Consider the following 10,210-nt stretch of genomic DNA (forward strand, 5'->3'; position numbering starts at 1 on the left):
CAGTCTGCATGGCATAGTGAATTGAATATTGGACTATGGCTCTGGAAACCAGAGTTTGAATTCCCACTTGACCATGAAAATCCATTGGGTGATCCTGAGCAAGCCACACACTTCAGAACACCCTATGATAAGTTCACCTTAGGGTTACCATGAGATGAGAATGACTTGAACACACCCAATAACAACAACAATTTTATAGCTCAAGGGAGATGACAATCAGTGGTGTAGGTTCGATCCAAATGTTTTGCTCAGTGAAATCGGTCTCTGAAGATTAAGTCAATGATCCCATTGATTGAACGGATCTACTCTCGTCGAAACTAATGATTAGATTTAGGGCAAAGGTCTTATACAGAAATGGTACTTTAGACAATGATGAATGGTTCAAAGTGTAGTAATCCAACAATAGTATGAACTATCAGATCTTAGAAGAAGGGTTTCAATCTACATCAAATCAGACAGCTGTGCAAGACAAAGCCAGGCTTCTGATGTGAATCCCCCTAGCCACATTTGCACATACTGGTGAGCCAGATTTCATGTCCAAACCTATCCTTGCAAACAAATCATTGTTAGTTAGCAAGTGCAAAGATACATTGAAAACCATGGTTTTATTGTTTGCTTATGAATTCTGAATTGTTCAAATTCTGAATTGACATGGTATCCAAATCCACAACCATGTATTCTCTTATTTCTATGACTTTTCATCCCCAAACAGCAGCAGACAAAAGAGGTGGGAGAAGAAATGGGGGAAAACAAAATAGAGCATGTTTTGTCATCTGTAGGACAATATGTGACTAACACAATCAATTATGACAAAACATAATGACTAACAAACTATGAGTGTGATTTATGAGTGTGGCTGCTGTTTGGACAGGTCCATAGAGGAAGACAGGGCCTGTAAGGTATCCTGTCCTCAGACCATTGACATGAGGTTAATGGTATCACTAGGGTTCGTGTGATCCAGTGTTGTAAATCATGGTGTCAACCCCATGGACTTCTCCTCATACCAGACCATGCCACAATATTGTAGCTAAAATACTCAAAAATCTGATCAGCAACAATAAAAAGTAGCACAAGTGAAACAACAGCACATGCGTGTAGCACATGCAGATGAAACCACATGATTCAAAGTGTCATTGTAACTGGGTAATAATGAAAGCGCTGACCAGAGTGCATGCTTATTAGAAGATTCAAAAAGATAAATCAGCATAGCATTTTAGCCTTGTATATATATATGAATAAAAGAGCCTTAGGCTAGGTTTATGAAGCATGTTTTGGTGGTTATAACTAACAACAGGGATATTTGAGTAAAAATAATAAATTTCTGCTGAAACACAATGCAGAATTTTTTAATAGATTTTATAGAATATTATAGATTTTATACATTTTATAGTTCCTTTGATGTCACTTCCTTGGATGTTGTCACCAAGCGCTATGCTCTTCTACTGATGCCATTGTACGAGGCCAGCTCCATAGATATGGGCATCTTTTTATTTTTATATATTTAAATGCCCACCACAAGGCTCTTATTGACAGGAGTGCTTCCCCGGATTCAAGTAATAAGTCACAGCATGGTACACAACTGGGAAGCTGGAAAAGAGCCCTCAAAAACTGTGTTTGCTGCTGGTCTATTTTTGATGTTAGGCCCCCAGTCCAGATGCTAGAAACGAACAGCAGCTGGGAGGCTATCTTAGCATTAAAGACTTTAGTTGCCAAAGTATCAACTGCCCCCCTTTAGTAGTGGTAAAATGCAACATGACTGAACTGCTTGCTTGAGCTTTGAGGATAATAGAAGCAATATAAGTAGAGCAGGACAGTCTATGGTGAAAGAAAAGCCTCAGATATTGGAAACTCCTGACCTGTTTTAGTGTAAGCCCATCAAGAAACCAACGGCAAAGGGAAAATCTTTTTTCAAATACTAGAACTTTAGATTTTATGTAGTTGATTTTAGGTTGTTCTGGGAACAGTAGTTCATTGTAAGTATATGTTTGAGTTGAACTATAGCCATATATACATTCTCTTCAAATATCTAGCGCTTGGACTAGGCAATATCCAGTTCAGCAGGGAGCTACTGGAGATCTGAGGTTAAATGAAAATTACTCCTTTGCCCCTGGGGATTATGTCCTGGTGGAGGTGGATTTAGCATACAAACTTTAGACTTTGTTCAGTGCGATCACAAAACCTTGCTCTGGTGGTTTATCAAGCCAAGAAAGAGCATTTGTGAGCTCTACTCCAACTAGTTGTGTATAAAGCATTTGTTAAAAACGACATGATGACTTTCTTCCCCCAGACTGTCTATCTCTTCAATTGTGGAGATACAAAGAAGTTTTGCAGGTAAAGCTTTCCTGATAACAAAATGAGTGATGGGAGAAATTTCCATTGCTGAATTCCTGCAGTTTTAGAGTTCTCCAAAATGCTTAACCCTGTTCTGAAATAGATTCGGCCACTTTCAGATAATCCTTTAATGCAATTGATCCTGGAATGGATTCACTGCCCCACTGGCATAAAAGTAACCACCAGCCTCCTCTATAAATCCTACAAGCTCTAGATAAGACCTCTGAGATTGTAGTTCACTAATATCTGGGGAACTAAGTTTGGGAATCACTGCCCTGGTTCAAATCCCCTTGAACTTGAGTGTCAGAGCAGAGCATTCAAAGAACCTCACCAAACTTTAAATCTCAGAATTGCATAGGATGGAGTATAGGCATGCAGCATCCTTTCAGTTCCCTTTTCTGCTAACATTCCCTATTTCCGATTTGGTTTCCCCATGGAAACAGATGGAAATCATCCATGCTGTAATTAATCACCTGATAAATGAGCTCATCTGAAGAATCGAGGCTGTCTTCTCAACATACTTTCCACATAGCTCTCAAATATCCAGCAGATACAATAGCTACAGTTGGCCCTCTGCATTTGCAGATTTGACTTTTGAGAATTTGATTAAATGTTTTATCTAGTTATCTCTAGATCTCACAAAGCAACTGTATATTCAATTTTCACTTGGGCTTGACCATAAAGTTAAACTGGAGAACCTAGATATTTGTAGAGAGAACATGTTGTACTCCAAAGCAGGAGTCCCTCTGACTCTCAACACCACACCAATAGCAAGCAGTTTATTGAAGATAGTAAAAACCAAAGCAATAAAAGTAATCCACAGAAAAAAAAGGCAAATCCACTTGATTAGGAAGTAAAAAGAGCAATAAATCCAAAGAGAAACAGACCCAGAAAGTTCATTAAACCAGAGGCTTGATTTCAAAGGCAAAAACAACAGCAGAGACACTTTAACAGGAATCAAACAAAAAACAAGGTCTAGGAACATGGCATGGCAAACTATTCATGAATACAACTATGCTTCATCTGAAGCTAGACTCCACACTTGGCACTATATATCTACTTTGTTTCCCAAACAGCTAAGAATGAATTTTTCCTTAGTTTTGGTTTCCCTACTAGCTTCTGCTCTAATCTGGCTGAGCGCCTTAGTTTCTGATTTGTTTGTCTCCGCTAGCTAAAAGCTCTTCTTCTGTTCAAGATTTCATTAAAATCTGCACCTGGAGATAACTGACCCTGGGACTGCAGCTCAGAGCTTCTCCCAGGCTCAAGACCTTGAGAATCCCTTTGCAGCAACACAGGCCTATCTAAGCCATCAAATGAACTGCATTCAGGCCCTACATCCCTAAAACTAGGCCCAGGAAACAGACCACCATCCCCATTCCTTTCAGGAACATTTTCATGAACAGCATCCCCATTCCCCTCAGAGGAATCAACTTGAACATGAACAACATTATCATTCCCATCATCCAAAGCAACCTGATCATTAGACACAATTACAGGCTGAACAGGCTGACAGAACACCTCTCCGGCAAAAGTCAGCTATGGACTCATGCTGAAGGACCTGTAGATCCCCAGAGAGGGGTTATCTAAGGTTTAAAAGGTGTTATTTTTTATTCATGGTTTTTCCACTTTTATGATGGTTTTGTGACCCTTACCCCAGCAAATGTGAGGAGCCGATTGTATGTTAAACAAAGACTCTGGCATTGAAGTTTTCTTATTAAGTTTCCTTGCTTCTGTTCTCTAATAGCACTTTCAACACACTTCTTGGGAAAGCCATTCCAATGTTTCCTAAAGGAGTGGGCAGTTAATACAATCTAGGGCCCTGCTTCTTAAATTGTGGGTCCCAACACCAAATGGGGTCCCCTTAGCGCAATGTTGAGGTCCCAAAAATATGACAACAGTAAAATGTTTCTGAATGCTACCTAGACAGCTACATAAAACTGTGTTTGCAGTGGACTGCAGAAAATAAGCCTGTTTAGCAAACCTTGCAAATGTTGATTTATTATCAATAAAAGTTTAATTTTTATACCTATTTTATATACTTACTAGCATAGCCTGGGTATAGATTTCTTAATGCTGCTTCTGAGAAATAATCATTGATAGATTTATGATTTTATGAATGCCCCCATTAGAAAATGCATACCTGGGCAATTCACTCAGGTTAATTCTTTTCTCAACTACACGGCTCTGAATAAAAGATTCTGTTAAGAACTGAATTGTTAGACATATTTTGTCAACTCAAGGACTCCTTTCGCCCTTCTCCGACTCACTTGCATTTTTGCCTGGCCCTTTGAGAAGACCTCCCTTAGAATGTCTCCATGGGAACACTTTGGCCCTCTGAAGTGGACTCCTAGGCTGGATCTACACTGCCCTATATCCCAGAAACTGATCCTAGGTTATCTGCTTTGAACTGGATCATAGGAGGACCCTTCCACACAGCTCTGTAAAATCCACACTGAAGTGGATTATATGGCAGTATGACCTCAGAAAACCCAGTTCAAAGCAGATATTGTGGATTGATATTATGGATTATATGGCTGTGTGGAAGGGTCCATACTCTATACTGCCAGACAATCTGGGATAAACAGATAATCTGGGATCAAATCCAGGGATATAGGGCAGTGTAGAGGGGGCCCTAGAGCATCCCCCTTACTCTAGCTCTCTTCCATTTTTCATCTCTCCCTTTGAAGTAGCCTTTCTATATATATTCTGCCTTCTTGTGGTTTCATCTGAGTGCTGCATGCATACAAGCATACATACGTACACATATATTTATTCATTTTTGAGGTCCTAAGATATATATATCATATATATATATATATATATATATATATATATATATATATTAGTTGAAGCCCTATCAGTATTTAAAGTTTGATAATGAAGATTGTGTGCATGAAGTTTGGTTCAGACCCATCGAGTCATATAAAAGTACAAATACACATACATGTTTTTACTTTTATGTATGTATGCATGTATATATAGACAGACAGACAGACATGAGGTCATGTAAATATTTCTCAAGTTGAAAGGGTTGGCAAATGGAAAAAGTTTAAGGGCCCTTCTACAATGCCGTATAATCCAGAATATCAAGGCAGATATTCCACAGTACCTGCTTTGAACTGGATTATTTGAGTCTACACTGCCAGATAATCCAGTTCAAAGCAGATAAACTGGATTTTATGTAACAGTGTAGAAGGGGTCTAAGAAGCCCAATTTAGTATAATGGGGTCATGGGGAAGGCAACACAGAAATCTTGGGAAAGACCGTTCCTGATAATGCTGAGCTATATCACTGATGGAAACTACATAGCCCTTATTCTGCTGGGCTACAACTCCCAGAAGCCCAGCCAGCATACTCATGATGAGGAATGCTAAGAACTGCAACCCAACAGCATCTGAAAGGCCATATGAGTTTCATCCTTGGCTTAACCTTTGCCCTTTTTGCTGAGGAACTCTGGAGACAATACTAACTGCAAGATAAATTCAATGCTTTGCCTATCAGGCTGAAAAGCTTGCAGATACCAGACTCCACTGGGTTAATACTATTGACTTGCAGAGGCTTCCTGTTGGTGATCTGTGAATAAATATTTGACATCCTGTACTATTAAGGACCCAAGTGGAGATCTGAACCATCTGTTACTGCAATGCTATACCAACAACTTGCTTTCAGATATATCTTCCAACCAATATTCATACTAACTAGTCTGGTGCCCAGTAGATTAATTAGACTGCAACCTCATTGTGGGAGTTGCAGTCCAACCCATCTAGGGCACACCAATTTGGGGGAGTCTGTTCCTGAGTTTAATATGTCATGCTGCATTCAGGACTTATGTAAGTCACTGTTTATTTTAGAGCATGATGGGGATTTCACAGCCTTCCAGATTTTTGAACTGTTATTGCCAATACAGCTAGTGGTGAAAAATGTTGGGACTTGCAATTCAACATCAGGATGGCCACACAATTTCTACTCCTATTTTAAGGTAAAGTTTTTCCCCTGACATTAAGTCCAGTCATGTTTGACTCTGGGGGCTGGTGCTCATCTCCATTTCTAAGCCAAAGAACCAGTGTTGTCCATAGACACCTCCAAGGTCATGTGGCCGGCATGACTGAATGGAGCATTTAAAATGCATACAACAACAAATGTTGAAGAAGAAACAATACAAGGAACATTTAAAGGACTGGCTAATGGCTTATAGTTTCAGTCAAGCTACTGATTTTATCTGTTTGCCAGGTATTTTTCCTATTTTATAAGAAATGAGAAGAAAAGTTGGTATTTGACCAGGTTTGGGAAAGAGAGGTAAAAATAGGAAAACTGTGCACACTGGTTTGGTGCACCCCAAACTTGGAAAAGTTACTCTTTTGGACTGAAACCTTTTGGATTGCAACTCCCAGAATCCCCCAGCTACCAAGGCCTTTCCCCAAAAAGGTAATTCTTCTACATTATGGCTGAGCCTTGGAGCCTTATCCTCGTTTTCCTTTACTTTTGATTTATATCTTAAATCAGCCTTGATATTCAAACTGGTGAGACATCTTGTTTTGTTAATATAAGGATATTATGTTACACGATATATTCCATAGCCATATTGGGTAATTTATGGTCGTATAACAGAGATGATATTCTAATGCATAAAAGAACAAGATGAAGGCTGAACTTTTAACATTGATCTCTCTTTTTTTGTTGTTGAAAAAATTGATTTCCCAACCCTAAAGTTCTATTAAATTGCATTTTTACTGAAGGGGAAGAAATTAATGTTCTTACGCTTCAGTTAATCTAAAACAGTTTTGCTTACAGAGAATTTGCCTTGAACTCCCTAATCTGAAATTTTATGGAAGGAAAATGGAACAAGTTAAGTATACAATCTAAAACTAAATAAACTAAAAATAAACTAAAATATTGGTTTCCACTTTTATTTATTTAACAGGAAATATGCCCAGCTCCCTTTGAGTTCAAAATCCATTATCCCACCTCCAGACAAGTACAGTTGACCCTCCATGTTTACGGATCTCACTTTTTCAGATCTGATTGTTCACAGATTTCATTAGTACGTTATTTCTATGGCCAACCTCTACCATAGTGTTGCACTGGAGGATCTTGGGTTTCCAAGAGAGAATGCTTTTCTAGGCATTTGTCGGTCCTCCAGTGTGATTCTATGGTCATCTTCTGGCAGATGTTTGTTGCACAGCAACCGGATCTTAGCCATGTCCCATGCACCAGACACACAGACAAGAGTAGAAATGAACAGAATGTTTTTACTCTTAATTGCAGAGATGAAACACAAACTTGCAATGTTGCATACAAAAACAAACAGTGCAAGAAACTTACATAGTCTTTGTAAGTAACACAAAATAAGGCATCTTCATCTTCAGTCAAATGAAAAAGTAAAACATAAACCTTGAGCAAACAGCTATTCCACCATAGCCTCCTTTAGAGCAGCATAACAGCTTCTCTCCAACCTGCTCCTCAGAGCAGAGCCTTTTAGCATAGATCTTCTCAGAAAAAAAGCTCTCCAGAACTTTATTCTAAAATCCCATACATTTATACCCTATCGGGTGTGGTCCAAGATTGCTCGTTGACCTACATTACCAGCTGCACATAATTACGTACTATCATAAGGTTTTTCTTCAACACACACACACACATGGTCCTGCTACAACTTACTATAACAATGTTGACTGCAGAGTTGTGCTGGAGAGACTAGAGCAGTGGTTCTCAACCTGTGGGTCCCCAGGTGTTTTGGTCTCCAACTCTGAGTTTACCAGCTATTAGGATTTCTGGGAGTTGAAGGCCAAAACATCTGGGGACCCGCCAGTTGAGAACCACTGGATTAGAGATTCCTAGAGAGATGTTCTCTAAGATAAAAATAAAACATTTTACTCACAGTTTTCCCATTTTGCAAGGAGTTTGAGGCCCTGACCTCAGCACAAGTGGAGGGCTAATGGTGCTTTCATTTCCTTTGCGATGTGCATTTTTCTTTTCTAGTTTTTTTATCTACCACAGCTTTTGTTCAGCCTAAACCCTCTAGTCCCCAAGAGCTTTTTTCCTCCTTCTCTCTGCTTTTCTCTCTCTTCTGCTTAAACCCCACTTTGAAATGGCCTTCCTCTTCTTCCTCTGCAGTGCTCATTTTAGTCTTCAAATTGTTCCCAGTACCCTCATGGCTATCACAATGCAAGAGTATAGAACCTGCAAACCATGGTATTCATTATGCCTTTTGTTTCCTTCCATTCTTCTTATAGAGTTCCTGTGTATTCAATTGCAAGAGATGTATGTATGTATGTATATTTATTTATACCCTGCTTTATCTGCCCTGAAGGGGTCTCAAAGCAGCTTAACATAAAAGCATCAGCATAACTATTTAAAATATACCGATATGCAAACATTAAAACAGGATAAAATATAAACAGTATTTTAAAATTTGCATTTTTAAATAATTAAAACACAGCATGATTTCAAAGCATGGTTTAGTTTTTTCCAAGGATGGAAAATCCACAAAATTAAAATTTTATAATCACCCAACTGCATAGTCTGCACCTACTGTGATGGCACGTCTGAGCCTTTGGGAAACTATATTGTCTATCTTTACTCACGGCTATCTGATACCTTCTAAGATTAAGACCCTTAGCAGACAGAGGCACTTTGAGACAAGGTGAAAAGATAACCAAATGAGTTTACTGAAAGATAAATAAAGGATTAACTCCACCCAGGACTATCATGAGGTAACTTAAAACAATACATTACAAAAGGAGATCTTGCTGGTTGCAGCCATCTTTCTGGGATCTTTGACTAATCTCTCTTACCTCTGGTGCCAAGTGATGGGTTATCAGTTGTTGCTTACAAACTGTCTTAATCTTCTCTCCTGTGAAGCTTAGGCTGGCCAAAAGCTTCTATTGTCCTTTGGACTGGTGGTATAATAATACTGCTAAATGCAGCAACTAAGAATGCCTGTTTGAACTGCTTGGTTATCAGACAATCCCAAGCCACTGTTCTCTGGAGAAGTCCAGCAAAGGAACTCTTTACAGGAAATGAAATAGACCAACTAAGGCTGGCCTCTAGGGGTTTTATGCTCCATCTAAAAACTAATACAAAGGAAGTTATCTATACTATTGGGAAAGCCTATAAACAGGGGGAACTAAAGCAGAGGAGAGGAGAAGGCAGAGCCAAGACTTCACACCTACCCAAATATGCCAATATCCTCTCTGGAGAATGGAACTACCATTCTAATCAAAGCCAGGGTTGTGGTTGTTATAATGAGATAATGGTGGAAATGTGCTCTATATTAAAATGTTAATGTCTTAAATGTTAAGGTGCTCATGTTACATAGTTATAGGAGTGATACAATTGAATAATGCATCTCTACCTTTCCTTTGGGAGAACAAGCTTCTTTTTACAGAAATGAATCTGAGCATCATTATTTGTCTTCCAATTGCTGGTGCCTCTCTTTAGTGCAGAGCTTTCCAAACTGTGTGAAATCACACATTAGTGTGTCGGCTGCAGTGTGTAGGTGTATTCCGCAAATGAAATGAGAGACCTCTGACTCTATGTGAAATAAGCGCATATTTTAAAATATATAAATGAAAGGTTTTAATGAGATAATGTTGCATCCCCATGCATTTTATTATTACAATTTATGTATCTGTTCCTCTTATAAGGGATTGGTTTATCTTCTAGTTTGCTAGTAAAACCCAATTACTATGTCACAAAATGATGTGTGTCTAAAAATGGTGCCACCAACACCAAATGTCTGGAAAGCTCTGCTCTAGTGCAATTACAATAGGATAAAAGCACCTTTTGATGGGCTTCCCACACAACATCCTGGTTGTTCCATAGCTGCACTGCACTTGATGGAGTTGTGGTAGCGCAATGAGTTAAATCCTTGTGCCAG

This window comes from Anolis sagrei, chromosome 4, assembly GCF_037176765.1.
Source record: "Anolis sagrei isolate rAnoSag1 chromosome 4, rAnoSag1.mat, whole genome shotgun sequence".
NCBI lineage: Eukaryota > Metazoa > Chordata > Lepidosauria > Squamata > Dactyloidae > Anolis > Anolis sagrei.